Below are 20,519 nucleotides of genomic sequence, written 5' to 3'. Positions count from 1 at the left end.
TGTTCGGTCTTTGCGGAATGCGACTGCATTTTTAATTGTAGGTCGTATGTATACTTTATTATTACTAGAATCGTAGTTCGAAGAATTACTTTGTGGTGTTAATATGTTTGCATATTTTGAAGAAATGAGTTGATATTTGTAAAGAATTATATAGCTTGCAAGCCATTGTAAGAGTTAATATTGTAATTCGCTATGTGGGTATTTTATAGTAGACTAGCACATGTGTTCATGTGATTATAGATTTTGCCATTGTTGAATATTTGTGTATGCTTGTGGGAGTGTAATGTACAGACATGCATCTGATTGTTGTCATATTGTAGTACAATGAGATTAAATATATATGTGTATATACTGATGTGACGCAATGTATTGATGTCTGTAAGACAATTCGCTGATACCGTGTTATTACGCCATTGTTTACCCTGCAAGAAGTGTGTGGGAATTTTGATGTGTATGCATGCGTGACGGAAACCGTAATAGCCTTATCTGATGATTAATTGTTGATCCAGTGTGAGGTGAGATTCGATAAAGCATATGTTAACACCTTGTGGTTTTTCACAGGAAGCTTTGAGGGACAGACCAGTTACAGTTTGGTCCTGTAGTCTCAGACAGAGAGACGGAGGAAAGGAGAAGAAAGGAGAGAAGTCAGGAGAAGCTGAAGTCTAGAAGGAAATGGGGAGAGAAGGGAGGAAGAGGAAATTGGGAGTGAAATTGGAGGAGGAGATAGTCGAGAGGGAAACAGAGTCGAAGGAGGTGTTGGAGGAATGGAAGGAAGGAAGGAATTCGTGGGAAAGAAAGAGATGAGTAGACGCAAGGACAGGGGGACAATCGAACTCACACTGTAAATCACGGGATGAATTAGGCTGTCACTTGGTCGAGGAAAAGACGGGTGATTGAGAGTTTATCGTTTTAAATTATCGAATTTATTAAATTGTTATTAATTGAATTTCATCTTCGTGTTCTCCATAACTTAACCGTCGGCATTGCTGACTGGGGGCTCAGAGCTGTAAATCTACCTCGTCACTAATTTAACTTTCTAACCCCATGAGCACGGGTGGAACTTTCATCATAATTTAATTAATATATATCGGAAGAACCCCACCCTAATGTATGCAACCATCACAAACTCTTGATGGTAGATACTGACCAATCATTTTCTTCCAAGAGAACAACATGCTCTATAACTCTTGATGGTAGATACTGACCAATCATTTTCTTCCAAGAGAACAACAAAATCTACAACTGCAGTTAAAGAGAGGCAGAGAGGATCAATCCATGTTCTGCTGCTCCATTTATAGAAAATTCTTAGATTTCAACATAAATATTGGAGTTTAATGGCTGACTAATGCATATGGCAACCCTGCTAGAAAACTGGTTTTGGTGGAATCGACCCTTTGATATGAGCCAAGTGTGAAGGTGGAAAATCTGAGGAATGATGTGCACAAGGGAATCTCTGTACTGCAACAGCAGGTCCATTTCTGGTGCCAATTCCTTGAGATCTTTGACCAAAAGGTCATGCAAATCACTCAACATTAATCTCTGGGGCCACAAAGAAACTATCATGATATGCCATGGAGGTCCTAATTCTGTGAAGAACCTGAGGGACTATAATGAAAGGGATCCTTGTGAGATCTCCAGTTCACTTGAAGCAAGAACCTGAGGGACTATAATGGAAGGGATCCTTGTGAGATCTCCAGTTCACTTGAAGCAAGAACCTGAGGGACTATAATGAAAGTGATCCTTGTGAGATCTCCAGTTCACTTGAAGCAAGAACCTGAGGGACTATAATGGAAGAGATCCTTGTGAGATCTCCAGTTCACTTGAAGCAAGAACCTGAGGGACTATAATGAAAGGGATCCTTGTGAGATGTCCAGTTCACTTGAAGCAAGAACCTGAGGGACTATAATGGAAGGGATCCTTGTGAGATCTCCAGTTCACTTGAAGCAAGAACCTGGTAGGCCACATATGAAGCCTTCCTAGGGGAACTAATTCCACTGTTGTGTTCCATGTCCATAGGAAAGTCAGTTAAAGATGAGCCAAGAAAACAATATGAATGTTTCCAGACAATTTGTTCACCCCCTTGTTATTATCTCTTGGTAAGAGAGCAACTATCCATGAGATTTTGTTGGAAGGACTGTTCCTTGACAGGTGAGAAAAAACTCATTCTGTTGGAAGGACTGTTCCTTGACAGGTGAGAAAAAAATCATTCTGTTGGAAGGACAGTTCCTTGACAGGTGAGAAAAAAATCATTGTGTTGGAAGGACTGTTCCTTGACAGGTGAGAAAAAAATCATTGCGTGTGAACAAAATTAAAAAAAATGGATAAGATCTGACTTCTCCTTACATCTTGTCAAATCACTGTCTTCCAACTGAGAGACAGATTCCGCTGGAGGAGGTGCTGTCATTGATGCATGTGACTTTCATACACTGGGAAGTACTGTCATTGATGCATGTGACTTTCATACACTGGGAAGTACTGTCATTGATGCATGTGACTTTCATACACTGGGAAGTACTGTCATTGATGCATGTGACTTTCATACACTGGGAAGTACTGTCATTGATACAGGTGAATTTCATACACTGGCAAGTACTGTCATTGATGCATGTGACTTTCATACACTGGGAAGTACTGTCATTGATGCATGTGACTTTCATACACTGGGAAGTACTGTCATTGATGCATGTGACTTTCATACACTGGGAAGTACTGTCATTGATACAGGTGACTTTCATACACTGGGAAGTACTGTCATTGATGCATGTGACTTTCATACACTGGGAAGTACTGTCATTGATGCATGTGATTTTCATACACTGGGAAGTACTGTCATTGATGCATGTGACTTTCATACACTGGGAAGTACTGTCATTGATACAGGTGAATTTCATACACTGGCAAGTACTGTCATTGATGCATGTGACTTTCATACACTGGGAAGTACTGTCATTGATGCATGTGACTTTCATACACTGGGAAGTACTGTCATTGATACAGGTGACTTTCATACACTGGGAAGTACTGTCATTGATGCATGTGACTTTCATACACTGGGAAGTACTGTCATTGATGCATGTGACTTTCATACATTGGGAAGTACTGTCATTGATGCATGTGACTTTCATACACTGGGAAGTACTGTCATTGATGCATGTGACTTTCATACACTGGGAAGTACTGTCATTGATACAGGTGAATTTCATACACTGGCAAGTACTGTCATTGATGCATGTGACTTTCATACACTGGCAAGTACTGTCATTGATGCATGTGACTTTCATACACTGGGAAGTACTGTCATTGATGCATGTGACTTTCATACACTGGGAAGTACTGTCATTGATGCATGTGACTTTCATACACTGGGAAGTACTGTCATTGATGCATGTGACTTTCATACACTGGGAAGTACTGTCATTGATGCATGTGACTTTCATACACTGGGAAGTACTGTCATTGATGCATGTGACTTTCATACACTGGGAAGTACTGTCATTGATACAGGTGAATTTCATACACTGGGAAGTACTGTCATTGATACACTGGGAAGTACTGTCATTGATGCATGTGACTTTCATACACTGGGAAGTACTGTCATTGATGCATGTGACTTTCATACACTGGGAAGTACTGTCATTGATACATGTGACTTTCATACACTGGGAAGTACTGTCATTGATGCATGTGACTTTCATACACTGGGAAGTACTGTCATTGATACAGGTGAATTTCATACACTGGGAAGTACTGTCATTGATGCATGTGACTTTCATACACTGGGAAGTACTGTCATTGATGCATGTGACTTTCATACACTGGGAAGTACTGTCATTGATGCATGTGACTTTCATACACTGGGAAGTACTGTCATTGATGCATGTGACTTTCATACACTGGGAAGTACTGTCATTGATACATGTGACTTTCATACACTGGGAAGTACTGTCATTGATACAGGTGAATTTCATACACTGGGAAGTACTGTCATTGATGCATGTGACTTTCATACACTGGGAAGTACTGTCATTGATGCATGTGACTTTCACACACTGGGAAGTACTGTCATTGATGCATGTGACTTTCATATACTGGGAAGTACTGTCATTGATGCATGTGACTTTCATACACTGGGAAGTACTGTCATTGATGCATGTCACTTTCATACACTGGGAAGTACTGTCATTGATGCATGTGACTTTCATACACTGGGAAGTACTGTCATTGATACAGGTGAATTTCATACACTGGGAAGTACTGTCATTGATGCATGTGACTTTCACACACTGGGAAGTACTGTCATTGATGCATGTGACTTTCATACACTGGGAAGTACTGTCATTGATACAGGTGAATTTCATACACTGGGAAGTACTGTCATTGATGCATGTGACTTTCACACACTGGGAAGTACTGTCATTGATGCATGTGACTTTCATACACTGGGAAGTACTGTCATTGATGCATGTGACTTTCATACACTGGGAAGTACTGTCATTGATGCATGTGACTTTCATACACTGGGAAGTACTGTCATTGATGCATGTGACTTTCATACACTGGGAAGTACTGTCATTGATGCATGTGACTTTCACACACTGGGAAGTACTGTCATTGATGCATGTGACTTTCATACACTGGGAAGTACTGTCATTGATGCATGTGACTTTCATACACTGGGAAGTACTGTCATTGATACAGGTGAATTTCATACACTGGGAAGTACTGTCATTGATGCATGTGACTTTCATACACTGGGAAGTACTGTCATTGATGCATGTGACTTTCATACACTGGGAAGTACTGTCATTGATGCATGTCACTTTCATACACTGGGAAGTACTGTCATTGATGCATGTGACTTTCATACACTGGGAAGTACTGTCATTGATACAGGTGAATTTCATACACTGGGAAGTACTGTCATTGATGCATGTGACTTTCACACACTGGGAAGTACTGTCATTGATGCATGTGACTTTCATACACTGGGAAGTACTGTCATTGATACAGGTGAATTTCATACACTGGGAAGTACTGTCATTGATGCATGTGACTTTCATACACTGGGAAGTACTGTCATTGATACAGGTGAATTTCATACACTGGGAAGTACTGTCATTGATGCATGTGACTTTCATACACTGGGAAGTACTGTCATTGATACAGGTGACTTTCATACACTGGGAAGTACTGTCATTGATACATGTGACTTTCATACACTGGGAAGTACTGTCATTGACACAGGTGAATTTCATACACTGGGAAGTACTGTCATTGATGCATGTGACTTTCATACACTGGGAAGTACTGTCATTGATGCATGTGACTTTCATACACTGGGAAGTACTGTCATTGATGCATGTGACTTTCATACACTGGGAAGTACTGTCATTGATGCATGTGACTTTCATACACTGGGAAGTACTGTCATTGATGCATGTGACTTTCATACACTGGGAAGTACTGTCATTGATGCATGTGACTTTCATACACTGGGAAGTACTGTCATTGATACAGGTGAATTTCATACACTGGGAAGTACTGTCATTGATGCATGTGACTTTCATACACTGGGAAGTACTGTCATTGATGCATGTGACTTTCATACACTGGGAAGTACTGTCATTGATACAGGTGAATTTCATACACTGGGAAGTAGAGTCATTGATGCATGTGACTTTCATACACTGGGAAGTACTGTCATTGATACAGGTGAATTTCATACACTGGGAAGTACTGTCATTGATGCATGTGACTTTCATACACTGGGAAGTACTGTCATTGATGCATGTGACTTTCATACACTGGGAAGTACTGTCATTGATACAGGTGAATTTCATACACTGGGAAGTACTGTCATTGATGCATGTGACTTTCATACACTGGGAAGTACTGTCATTGATGCATGTGACTTTCATACACTGGGAAGTACTGTCATTGATACAGGTGAATTTCATACACTGGGAAGTACTGTCATTGATGCATGTGACTTTCATACACTGGGAAGTACTGTCATTGATGCATGTGACTTTCATACACTGGGAAGTACTGTCATTGATGCATGTGACTTTCATACACTGGGAAGTACTGTCATTGATACAGGTGAATTTCATACACTGGGAAGTACTGTCATTGATGCATGTGACTTTCATACACTGGGAAGTACTGTCATTGATGCATGTGACTTTCATACACTGGGAAGTACTGTCATTGATGCATGTGACTTTCATACACTGGGAAGTACTGTCATTGATACATGTGACTTTCATACACTGGGAAGTACTGTCATTGATACATGTGACTTTCATACACTGGGAAGTACTGTCATTGATACATCTGACTTTCATATACTGGGAAGTACTGTCATTGATGCATGTGACTTTCATACACTGGGAAGTACTGTCATTGATGCATGTGACTTTCATACACTGGGAAGTACTGTCATTGATACATGTGACTTTCATACACTGGGAAGTACTGTCATTGATGCATATGACTTTCATATACTGGGAAGTACTGTCATTGATGCATGTGACTTTCATACACTGGGAAGTACTGTCATTGATGCATGTGACTTTCATACACTGGGAAGTACTGTCATTGATGCATGTGACTTTCATACACTGGGAAGTACTGTCATTGATGCATGTGACTTTCATACACTGGGAAGTACTGTCATTGATACATATGACTTTCATATACTGGGAAGTACTGTCATTGATGCATGTGACTTTCATATACTGGGAAGTACTGTCATTGATGCATGTGACTTTCATACACTGGGAAGTACTGTCATTGATGCATGTGACTTTCATACACTGGGAAGAACTGTCATTGATGCATGTGACTTTCATACACTGGGAAGTACTGTCATTGATGCATGTGACTTTCATACACTGGGAAGTACTGTCATTGATGCATGTGACTTTCATACACTGGGAAGTACTGTCATTGATGCATGTGACTTTCATACACTGGGAAGTACTGTCATTGATGCATGTGACTTTCATACACTGGGAAGTACTGTCATTGATGCATGTGACTTTCATACACTGGGAAGTACTGTCATTGATGCATGTGACTTTCATATACTGGAAAGTACTGTCATTGATGCATGTGACTTTCATACACTGGGAAGTACTGTCATTGATGCATGTGACTTTCATACACTGGGAAGTACTGTCATTGATGCATGTGACTTTCATACACTGGGAAGTACTGTCATTGATGCATGTGACTTTCATAGACTGGGAAGTACTGTCATTGATACAGGTGAATTTCATAGACTGGGAAGTACTGTCATTGATGCATGTGACTTTCATACACTGGGAAGTACTGTCATTGATGCATGTGACTTTCATACACTGGGAAGTACTGTCATTGATACAGGTGAATTTCATACACTGGGAAGTACTGTCATTGATGCATGTGACTTTCATACACTGGGAAGTACTGTCATTGATGCATGTGACTTTCATACACTGGGAAGTACTGTCATTGATACAGGTGAATTTCATACACTGGGAAGTACTGTCATTGATGCATGTGACTTTCATACACTGGGAAGTACTGTCATTGATGCATGTGACTTTCATACACTGGGAAGTACTGTCATTGATGCATGTGACTTTCATACACTGGGAAGTACTGTCATTGATACAGGTGAATTTCATACACTGGGAAGTACTGTCATTGATGCATGTGACTTTCATACACTGGGAAGTACTGTCATTGATGCATGTGACTTTCATACACTGGGAAGTACTGTCATTGATACATGTGACTTTCATACACTGGGAAGTACTGTCATTGATACATCTGACTTTCATATACTGGGAAGTACTGTCATTGATGCATGTGACTTTCATACACTGGGAAGTACTGTCATTGATGCATGTGACTTTCATACACTGGGAAGTACTGTCATTGATGCATGTGACTTTCATACACTGGGAAGTACTGTCATTGATACATGTGACTTTCATACACTGGGAAGTACTGTCATTGATACATATGACTTTCATATACTGGGAAGTACTGTCATTGATGCATGTGACTTTCATACACTGGGAAGTACTGTCATTGATGCATGTGACTTTCATACACTGGGAAGTACTGTCATTGATGCATGTGACTTTCATACACTGGGAAGTACTGTCATTGATGCATGTGACTTTCATACACTGGGAAGTACTGTCATTGATGCATGTGACTCTCATACACTGGGAAGTACTGTCATTGATACATATGACTTTCATATACTGGGAAGTACTGTCATTGATGCATGTGACTTTCATACACTGGGAAGTACTGTCATTGATGCATGTGACTTTCATACACTGGGAAGTACTGTCATTGATGCATGTGACTTTCATACACTGGGAAGTACTGTCATTGATGCATGTGACTTTCATACACTGGGAAGTACTGTCATTGATGCATGTGACTTTCATACACTGGGAAGTACTGTCATTGATGCAGGTGACTTTCATACACTGGGAAGTACTGTCATTGATACATGTGACTTTCATACACTGGGAAGTACTGTCATTGATACATCTGACTTTCATATACTGGGAAGTACTGTCATTGATGCATGTGACTTTCATACACTGGGAAGTACTGTCATTGATGCATGTGACTTTCATACACTGGGAAGTACTGTCATTGATGCATGTGACTTTCATACACTGGGAAGTACTGTCATTGATGCATGTGACTTTCATACACTGGGAAGTACTGTCATTGATGCATGTGACTTTCATACACTGGGAAGTACTGTCATTGATGCATGTGACTTTCATACACTGGGAAGTACTGTCATTGATGCATGTGACTTTCATACACTGGGAAGTACTGTCATTGATGCATGTGACTTTCATACACTGGGAAGTACTGTCATTGATGCATGTGACTTTCATAGACTGGGAAGTACTGTCATTGATACAGGTGAATTTCATACACTGGGAAGTACTGTCATTGATGCATGTGACTTTCACACACTGGGAAGTACTGTCATTGATACAGGTGAATTTCACACACTGGGAAGTAGTGTCATTGATACATGTGACTTTCATACACTGGGAAGTACTGTCATTGATACAGGTGACTTTCATACACTGGGAAGTACTGTCATTGATGCATGTGACTTTCATATACTGGGAAGTACTGTCATTGATGCATGTGACTTTCACACACTGGGAAGTACTGTCATTGATACAGGTGAATTTCATACACTGGGAAGTACTGTCATTGATGCATGTGACTTTCATACACTGGGAAGTACTGTCATTGATACATGTGACTTTCATACACTGGGAAGTACTGTCATTGATACAGGTGAATTTCATACACTGGGAAGTACTGTCATTGATGCATGTGACTTTCACACACTGGGAAGTACTGTCATTGATACAGGTGAATTTCATGCACTGGTAAGTACTGTCATTGATACATGTGACTTTCATACACTGGGAAGTACTGTCATTGATACAGGTGACTTTCATACACTGGGAAGTACTGTCATTGATACAGGTGACTTTCATACACTGGGAAGTACTGTCATTGATGCATGTGACTTTCACACACTGGGAAGTACTGTCATTGATGCGTGTGACTTTCACACACTGGGAAGTACTGTCATTGATGCATGTGACTTTCACACACTGGGAAGTACTGTCATTGATGCATGTGACTTTCATACACTGGGAAGTACTGTCATTGATGCATGTGACTTTCATACACTGGGAAGTACTGTCATTGATGCATGTGACTTTCACACACTGGGAAGTACTGTCATCGATGCATGTGACTTTCACACACTGGGAAGTACTGTCATTGATGCATGTGACTTTCATACACTGGGAAGTACTGTCATTGATGCATGTGACTTTCACACACTGGGAAGTACTGTCATTGATGCATGTGACTTTCACACACTGGGAAGTACTGTCATTGATGCATGTGACTTTCACACACTGGGAAGTACTGTCATTGATACAGGTGACTTTCACACACTGGGAAGTACTGTCATTGATACAGGTGAATTTCATACACTGGGAAGTACTGTCATTGATACAGGTGAATTTCATACACTGGGAAGTACTGGCATTGATGCATGTGACTTTCACACACTGGGAAGTACTGTCATTGATGCATGTGACTTTCACACAATGGGAAGTACTGTCATTGATGCATGTGACTTTCATACACTGGGAAGTACTGTCATTGATACAGGTGAATTTCATACACTGGGAAGTACTGTCATTGATACAGGTGAATTTCATACACTGGGAAGTACTGTCATTGATGCATGTGACTTTCACACACTGGGAAGTACTGTCATTGATGCATGTGACTTTCACACACTGGGAAGTACTGTCATTGATGCATGTGACTTTCACACACTGGGAAGTACTGTCATTGATGCATGTGACTTTCATACACTGGGAAGTACTGTCATTGATGCATGTGACTTTCATACACTGGGAAGTACTGTCATTGATGCATGTGACTTTCATACACTGGGAAGTACTGTCATTGATGCAGGTGACTTTCATACACTGGGAAGTACTGTCATTGATGCATGTGACTTTCATACACTGGAAAGTACTGTTATTGATGCATGTGACTTTCACACACTGGGAAGTACTGTCATTGATGCATGTGACTTTCACACACTGGGAAGTACTGTCATTGATGCATGTGACTTTCACACACTGGGAAGTACTGTCATTGATGCATGTGACTTTCACACACTGGGAAGTACTGTCATTGATGCATGTGACTTTCACACACTGGGAAGTACTGTCATTGATGCATGTGACTTTCATACACTGGGAAGTACTGTCATTGATGCATGTGACTTTCACACACTGGGAAGTACTGTCATTGATGCATGTGACTTTCACATACTGGGAAGTACTGTCATTGATGCATGTGACTTTCACACACTGGGAAGTACTGTCATTGATGCATGTGACTTTCACACACTGGGAAGTACTGTCATTGATACAGGTGAATTTCATACACTGGGAAGTACTGTCATTGATACAGGTGAATTTCATACACTGGTAAGTACTGTCATTGATGCATGTGACTTTCACACACTGGGAAGTACTGTCATTGATGCCTGTGACTTTCACACACTGGGAAGTACTGTCATTGATGCATGTGACTTTCACACACTGGGAAGTACTGTCATTGATACAGGTGAATTTCATACACTGGGAAGTACTGTCATTGATGCATGTGACTTTCATACACTGGGAAGTACTGTCATTGATACAGGTGAATTTCATACACTGGGAAGTACTGTCATTGATACATGTGACTTTCACACACTTGGAAGTACTGTCATTGATACAGGTGAATTTCACACACTGGGAAGTACTGTCATTGATGCATGTGACTTTCACACACTGGGAAGTACTGTCATTGATGCATGTGACTTTCACACACTGGGAAGTACTGTTATTGATACAGGTGAATTTCATACACTGGGAAGTACTGTCATTGATGCATGTGACTTTCATACACTGGGAAGTACTGTCATTGATGCATGTGACTTTCATACACTGGGAAGTACTGTCATTGATGCATGTGACTTTCATACACTGGGAAGTACTGTCATTGATGCATGTGACTTTCATACACTGGGAAGTACTGTCATTGATGCATGTGACTTTCATACACTGGGAAGTACTGTCATTGATGCATGTGACTTTCATACACTGGGAAGTACTGTCATTGATGCATGTGACTTTCATACACTGGGAAGTACTGTCATTGATGCATGTGACTTTCATACACTGGGAAGTACTGTCATTGATGCATGTGACTTTCATACACTGGGAAGTACTGTCATTGATACAGGTGAATTTCATACACTGGGAAGTACTGTCATTGATGCATGTGACTTTCACACACTGGGAAGTACTGTCATTGATACAGGTGAATTTCATACACTGGGAAGTACTGTCATTGATACAGGTGACTTTCATACACTGGGAAGTACTGTCATTGATGCATGTGACTTTCATACACTGGGAAGTACTGTCATTGATGCATGTGACTTTCATACACTGGGAAGTACTGTCATTGATGCATGTGACTTTCATACACTGGGAAGTACTGTCATTGATGCATGTGACTTTCACAGACTGGGAAGTACTGTCATTGATACAGGTGAATTTCATACACTGGGAAGTACTGTCATTGATACAGGTGAATTTCATACACTGGGAAGTACTGTCATTGATACAGGTGAATTTCATACACTGGGAAGTACTGTCATTGATACAGGTGACTTTCATACACTGGGAAGTACTGTCATTGATGCATGTGACTTTCATACACTGGGAAGTACTGTCATTGATGCATGTGACTTTCATACACTGGGAAGTACTGTCATTGATGCATGTGACTTTCACACACTGGGAAGTACTGTCATTGATACAGGTGAATTTCATACACTGGGAAGTACTGTCATTGATGCATGTGACTTTCACACACTGGGAATTACTGTCATTGATACAGGTGAATTTCATACACTGGGAAGTACTGTCATTGATGCATGTGACTTTCACACACTGGGAAGTACTGTCATTGATACAGGTGGATTTCATACACTGGGAAGTACTGTCATTGATGCATGTGACTTTCATACACTGGGAAGTACTGTCATTGATACAGGTGAATTTCACACACTGGGAAGTACTGTCATTGATACAGGTGAATTTCATACACTGGGAAGTACTGTCATTGATGCATGTGACTTTCATACACTGGGAAGTACTGTCATTGATGCATGTGACTTTCATACACTGGGAAGTACTGTCATTGATACAGGTGAATTTCATACACTGGGAAGTACTGTCATTGATGCATGTGACTTTCATACACTGGGAAGTACTGTCATTGATGCATGTGACTTTCATACACTGGGAAGTACTGTCATTGATGCATGTGACTTTCATACACTGGGAAGTACTGTCATTGATGCATGTGACTTTCGTACACTGGGAAGTACTGTCATTGATGCATGTGACTTTCATACACTGGGAAGTACTGTCATTGATACAGGTGACTTTCATACACTGGGAAGTACTGTCATTGATGCATGTGACTTTCATACACTGGGAAGTACTGTCATTGATGCATGTGACTTTCATACACTGGGAAGTACTGTCATTGATGCATGTGAATTTCATACACTGGGAAGTACTGTCATTAATACAGGTGAATTTCATACACTGGGAAGTACTGTCATTGATGCATGTGACTTTCATACACTGGGAAGTACTGTCATTGATGCATGTGACTTTCATACACTGGAAAGTACTGTCATTGATACATGTGACTTTCATACACTGGGAAGTACTGTCATTGATGCATGTGACTTTCATACACTGGGAAGTACTGTCATTGATACAGGTGAATTTCATACACTGGGAAGTACTGTCATTGATGCATGTGACTTTCATACACTGGGAAGTACTGTCATTGATGCATGTGACTTTCACACACTGGGAAGTACTGTCATTGATGCATGTGACTTTCACACACTGGGAAGTACTGTCATTGATGCATGTGACTTTCATACACTGGGAAGTACTGTCATTGATGCATGTGACTTTCATACACTGGGAAGTACTGTCATTGATGCATGTGACTTTCATACACTGGGAAGTACTGTCATTGATGCATGTGACTTTCATACACTGGGAAGTACTGTCATTGATGCATGTGACTTTCACACACTGGGAAGTACTGTCATTGATGCATGTGACTTTCACACACTGGGAAGTACTGTCATTGATGCATGTGACTTTCATACACTGGGAAGTACTGTCATTGATGCATGTGACTTTCACACACTGGGAAGTACTGTCATTGATGCATGTGACTTTCACACACTGGGAAGTACTGTCATTGATGCATGTGACTTTCACACACTGGGAAGTACTGTCATTGATGCATGTGACTTTCATACACTGGGAAGTACTGTCATTGATACAGGTGAATTTCATACACTGGGAAGTACTGTCATTGATGCATGTGACTTTCATACACTGGGAAGTACTGTCATTGATGCATGTGACTTTCACACACTGGGAAGTACTGTCATTGATGCATGTGACTTTCACACACTGGGAAGTACTGTCATTGATGCATGTGACTTTCATACACTGGGAAGTACTGTCATTGATGCATGTGACTTTCATACACTGGGAAGTACTGTCATTGATGCATGTGACTTTCATACACTGGGAAGTACTGTCATTGATGCATGTGACTTTCATACACTGGGAAGTACTGTCATTGATGCATGTGACTTTCATACACTGGGAAGTACTGTCATTGATGCATGTGACTTTCATACACTGGGAAGTACTGTCATTGATGCATGTGACTTTCATACACTGGGAAGTACTGTCATTGATACAGGTGAATTTCATACACTGGGAAGTACTGTCATTGATGCATGTGACTTTCATACACTGGGAAGTACTGTCATTGATACAGGTGAATTTCATACACTGGGAAGTACTGTCATTGATACAGGTGACTTTCATACACTGGGAAGTACTGTCATTGAGACAGGTGACTTTCATACACTGGGAAGTACTGTCATTGATGCATGTGACTTTCATACACTGGGAAGTACTGTCATTGATGCATGTGACTTTCATACACTGGGAAGTACTGTCATTGATGCATGTGACTTTCACACACTGGGAAGTACTGTCATTGATACAGGTGAATTTCATACACTGGGAAGTACTGTCATTGATGCATGTGACTTTCACACACTGGGAAGTACTGTCATTGATACAGGTGAATTTCATACACTGGGAAGTACTGTCATTGATGCATGTGACTTTCACACACTGGGAAGTACTGTCATTGATACAGGTGAATTTCATACACTGGGAAGTACTGTCATTGATGCATGTGACTTTCATACACTGGGAAGTACTGTCATTGATACAGGTGAATTTCACACACTGGGAAGTACTGTCATTGATACAGGTGAATTTCATACACTGGCAAGTACTGTCATTGATGCATGTGACTTTCATACACTGGGAAGTACTGTCATTGATGCATGTGACTTTCATACACTGGGAAGTACTGTCATTGATACAGGTGAATTTCATACACTGGGAAGTACTGTCATTGATGCATGTGACTTTCATACACTGGGAAGTACTGTCATTGATGCATGTGACTTTCATACACTGGGAAGTACTGTCATTGATGCATGTGACTTTCATACACTGGGAAGTACTGTCATTGATGCATGTGACTTTCGTACACTGGGAAGTACTGTCATTGATGCATGTGACTTTCATACACTGGGAAGTACTGTCATTGATACAGGTGACTTTCATACACTGGGAAGTACTGTCATTGATGCATGTGACTTTCATACACTGGGAAGTACTGTCATTGATGCATGTGACTTTCATACACTGGGAAGTACTGTCATTGATGCATGTGACTTTCATACACTGGGAAGTACTGTCATTGATGCATGTGACTTTCATACACTGGGAAGTACTGTCATTGATACAGGTGAATTTCATACACTGGGAAGTACTGTCATTGATGCATGTGACTTTCATACACTGGGAAGTACTGTCATTGATGCATGTGACTTTCATACACTGGAAAGTACTGTCATTGATACATGTGACTTTCATACACTGGGAAGTACTGTCATTGATGCATGTGACTTTCATACACTGGGAAGTACTGTCATTGATACATGTGACTTTCATATACTGGGAAGTACTGTCATTGATACAGGTGAATTTCATACACTGGGAAGTACTGTCATTGATGCATGTGACTTTCATACACTGGGAAGTACTGTCATTGATGCATGTGACTTTCACACACTGGGAAGTACTGTCATTGATGCATGTGACTTTCATACACTGGGAAGTACTGTCATTGATGCATGTGACTTTCATACACTGGGAAGTACTGTCATTGATGCATGTGACTTTCATACACTGGGAAGTACTGTCATTGATGCATGTGACTTTCATACACTGGGAAGTACTGTCATTGATGCATGTGACTTTCATACACTGGGAAGTACTGTCATTGATGCATGTGACTTTCATACACTGGGAAGTACTGTCATTGATACATGTGACTTTCATACACTGGGAAGTACTGTCATTGATGCATGTGACTTTCATACACTGGGAAGTACTGTCATTGATGCATGTGACTTTCATATACTGGGAAGTACTGTCATTGATACAGGTGAATTTCATACACTGGGAAGTACTGTCATTGATGCATGTGACTTTCATACACTGGGAAGTACTGTCATTGATGCATGTGACTTTCACACACTGGGAAGTACTGTCATTGATGCATGTGACTTTCATACACTGGGAAGTACTGTCATTGATGCATGTGACTTTCATACACTGGGAAGTACTGTCATTGATGCATGTGACTTTCATACACTGGGAAGTACTGTCATTGATGCATGTGACTTTCATACACTGGGAAGTACTGTCATTGATGCATGTGACTTTCATACACTGGGAAGTACTGTCATTGATGCATGTGACTTTCATACACTGGGAAGTACTGTCATTGATACATGTGACTTTCATACACTGGGAAGTACTGTCATTGATGCATGTGACTTTCATACACTGGGAAGTACTGTCATTGATGCATGTGACTTTCATACACTGGGAAGTACTGTCATTGATACAGGTGAATTTCATATACTGGGAAGTGATATAGCTGCAGGCTATTTCCAGCAACCAGGAATTCCATAGCAACCACTATCTTTGAGACAAATGACTTCCATATACCGAGAAGTGCCACAGCAATCTCTCATTAAATCTGGTACATGCCTGTCTGAAAATGCAAGACTAATGGTACATGCCTGTCTGGGAATGTTTTACTTCAGGGAACAGCCCAGAATACATTAGCATACTGGGATCAGCCTAGTACATAGTCTACTTAGGCTGGGATCAGCCGAGAATACACTTGAATGCTGGGATCAGCCTAGCACAGATTTTACTTGAGCTGGGATCAGCCTAGCACCAATTTTACTTAAGCTGGGATCAGCCCAGAATACACTGTAATGCTGGGATCAACCTTGTACTGATTGAAAATCAGTCTTTTACACTGGGCTGGGATCAGTCATGCACCAATTCTACTTGAGCCGGGATCAGCCCAGAATACACTGTAATGCTGTGATCAGACTAGCACAGACTGGGAATCAGTCTTTTACATTCAGGTTCTAGCCCGAGAGTAGCCCCCACAGAGAGCCAAATATTTTTAAATATTTAAATTAGGTATTGATGTTATTTTATGTATGAATTTGATGTTGTAGAATATTGGTAATAATGAATAGTGGCATGTTTCAGAGAAAGGGAGAGAGTGAGTTAGAGAGAGACGAATGCATATACTCATGTATCTTATATCTTTTACAATGCATGTATTATTTCATTTCTCATAAAATTCAGTAATGTTTAACTGTGCATAAAAAATAAATTCTGTGAGCAGATTGGAAAGCTACGTTTTACTTACATCTTGGTACTTATTCTCATCAGAATTCATGATTCTTATTCTCAACACCAACTTCTCTGCATTGTCATCATTGAAGATGCAGTTCAAGCTGTCTCCAAAGCCTTGAAAGAGACACAAAAAAATGTTGATAGTTGATATAATTATCAGCTATGTAAACTTGGATGTATCAGCATCTATTTTTCATAGACAGAGTGATATTAAAGATATTCATTAGTGTGTAACTGTTTTCATGCCAATATTTTTGCAATCTCAGTTTGTTCCCAAGCAAATCAAAGTCAGTGAAACAGTTCTCTCAGTTTGTTCCCAAGCAAATCAAAGTCAGTGAAACAGTTCTCTCAGTGTGTTCCCAAGCAAATCAAAGTCAGTGAAACAGTTCTCTCAGTTTGTTCCCAAGCAAATCAAAGTCAGTGAAACAGTTCTCTCAGTTTGTTCCCAAACAAATCAAAGTCAGTGAAACAGTTCTCTCAGTTTGTTCCCAAACAAATCAAAGTCAGTGAAACAGTTCTCTCAGTTCGTTCCCAAGCAAATCAAAGTCAGTGAAACAGTTCTCTCAGTTTGTTCCCAAGCAAATCAAAGTAAGTGAAACAGTTCTCTCAGTTTGTTCCCAAGCAAATCAAAGTCAGTGAAACAGTTCTCTCAGCCAGTGAAATCAATTGGGTTATGCTTCTTGAGCGATCAACACATTGCATTCAGTAAGTCAGCTTGGGAACAAGTCTAAAATCAACCATTACAATCTTCTGTTTTTTCTAGGGTCATTTTTGTGCAACGTAGGTGCCATTGAGGCAACTCTTTTATGCCAAAAGATGACAAATATGGGTCACTGGTGTCAGAGCACTGCTTAAAATAAATGCTGCAACAAAATCATAAATACCTGTGGCCAATTAACTTTGCTTTTTCCCAGGTAATAAATATGCAAATAACAAAAGAAATGGTATTGTCATAAAGGTAAACAGTGTGACTCCACAACATTTTATCCCCACATATACTCCCAAATAATGAAATTTTGTCCCTGGTAATATTTCTGGCCTTATTTTAAAAATCTTTGGAGTGCTAAAATCAAACTCAAAACTCACAAGATCAAATTTGATACTAAGAGCATACCTATGTATTTTAAATTTAGCATGCTAATTGTTTAACAAAGTTCTATAGTTCTAACTTTACTGTAATCAAAGTGATAGAGTTTCGAGGCTTTGAACTTCAGCTCAAGTTTTGTGCTCTTAGAAGTATGAACTCTTTGTTTTTTGGGTAATTCTAAAAGACACATAGGAAACTTTGTTTTCAAAAACATTCTATCTTGAATATTTAGAAATCATCAACATTTTCTGCCAATGCAAAGATCCTCAACATTTTCAACCAATAAAAAGAAATCTGTTTTTTCACTTTATATGAGATGTGCATGATTCTGAGTGAAGTTTTAAATTGTTTAATTTTTTTTAATATGAAGCTGAGAAATGGTGAAGGCAGTTTATGTCAGTTCTGATAATTTTAACTAGCTTCAAAAATAATTTTCGGTGTCCAGCTTTTCGTCTATTCTTTATAAAATAAGTATAGTTTTATAGATTATAAAGCTTTTCTATTTGCTACTGAACCATGTTGTATTTTACATTATCAAATTATAATATTACATTTTATGACATTTTGTTATATATATCAATATTTTCTTTTACTTTTGTTGCATGTCTGTATCTTGCAAGGAATTTATAAATAAGTTTTGACAAGTTTTAAAATCAACTGTTAAAATGAATGTGCTTACAGATTTGGGGTGATTTCCCTCTGGATGGTTCGGTCAGGTAGGTTCTGTTGTGACGAGGATGATTGTGACACAAGTCACATAGGAAATATTTCAACATGGATCAAATAGGAAAATTTTGTGAGATAGAGCTCTAAAGATGCATATAAGGAGGAGGGTTGATCAATTAGTTCATTCTTATTCTCCATCTTTTTGTTTTAATATCAGTCTGCAGATGGTTTTAATGTTGTGTTTAGATATAATTTGTGAGGAAACATTTGGGTTATTCATTGGAATTGCAAAGTGCTCATCGACTCTAGCAGAAAACTATATTCTGAGATTATTGAAACTTTATTTAAATGATTTCTGGACAATGCCATTGTGATACATCAAGAATTTTGGCACATGAGCACATTCAAGGATCAGGAGTTCACTTGGAACACTATTTTTTTACTTATGTAGAATGTTTTAGGATTATTTGGGAGTTAATTCATATTACTGTAAGTTCCTCTTAAACTTTCATTTTATAACTTAAACAATTAAATTATTTGTTGCTTTTGCTTCTTTCTGTAGCTTAGTTTAGTACCATAGGGTCATAACACTTGAGTTACAGTGAACTGTAAATTTTCATTTGCCACATGCATTCATTTGTCACATAATATTATTGATTTGAAAAATGACACAATGAATAGAAAAAGCCAATGGTATCAATGCTAGTAATTTGTTTACATGCATGACAAAAACATGTCATTTTGGTGGGGCCATTTTTTCAAGTGGAATGTATTTTCGTTTTTCATTTTAGCTTTTTTGAAGACCCCACAAACACACTAAAACTTTTAAGTGAAGTTAAGTAATTTAGGGTTAAGTTCTAATTTAATGTTAAATGGAATTAACATTACAGATAGGGTTAAGTTATAACGTACAGTTAAGTGGAATTAACATAATATTTAGGGTTAAGTATGGTTAAGTTAGAATTTAGGGTTAAGAACAGTTAATCTAAGATTTGGTGTTAAATTAGAGTCGAGTAGGATTAAGTTAAGATTTAGGGTTAAAAAGAGGTAAGATTTAGGGTTAACATGTTAAGTAGGAATACATTTTAGGGTTATGTATGTATGGTCAAGTTAGTGCTAAATAGTTAAGATTTATAATTAAGTAGGGTAAAGTAGTGTTAAGTTAAAATTTACAGCTAAGACTGAGAGATACATTGGGTTATGAG

The 20,519-nt window shown here is 39.3% G+C and overlaps 1 pseudogene across 1 annotated transcript in view; it reads right to left on the bottom strand.

The window, feature by feature from the left end:
- LOC149800501 (DNA-directed RNA polymerase II subunit RPB1-like) overlaps window positions 1-20,519 on the bottom strand; it is a 271,243-nt pseudogene that overhangs the window by 51,527 nt on the left and 199,197 nt on the right. The window contains exon 20 of the transcript XR_016421394.1: window positions 17,575-17,675. The product of XR_016421394.1 is annotated as a DNA-directed RNA polymerase II subunit RPB1-like (transcript). The remainder of the gene's footprint in view (window positions 1-17,574; window positions 17,676-20,519) is intronic.

This window comes from Sinohyriopsis cumingii, chromosome 5 (assembly GCF_028554795.1).
Source record: "Sinohyriopsis cumingii isolate HCF-2022 chromosome 5, ASM2855479v2, whole genome shotgun sequence".
In the NCBI taxonomy this organism is placed as follows: Eukaryota; Metazoa; Mollusca; class Bivalvia; order Unionida; family Unionidae; genus Sinohyriopsis; species Sinohyriopsis cumingii.
This window is presented reverse-complemented; position numbering and strand designations above follow the sequence as displayed.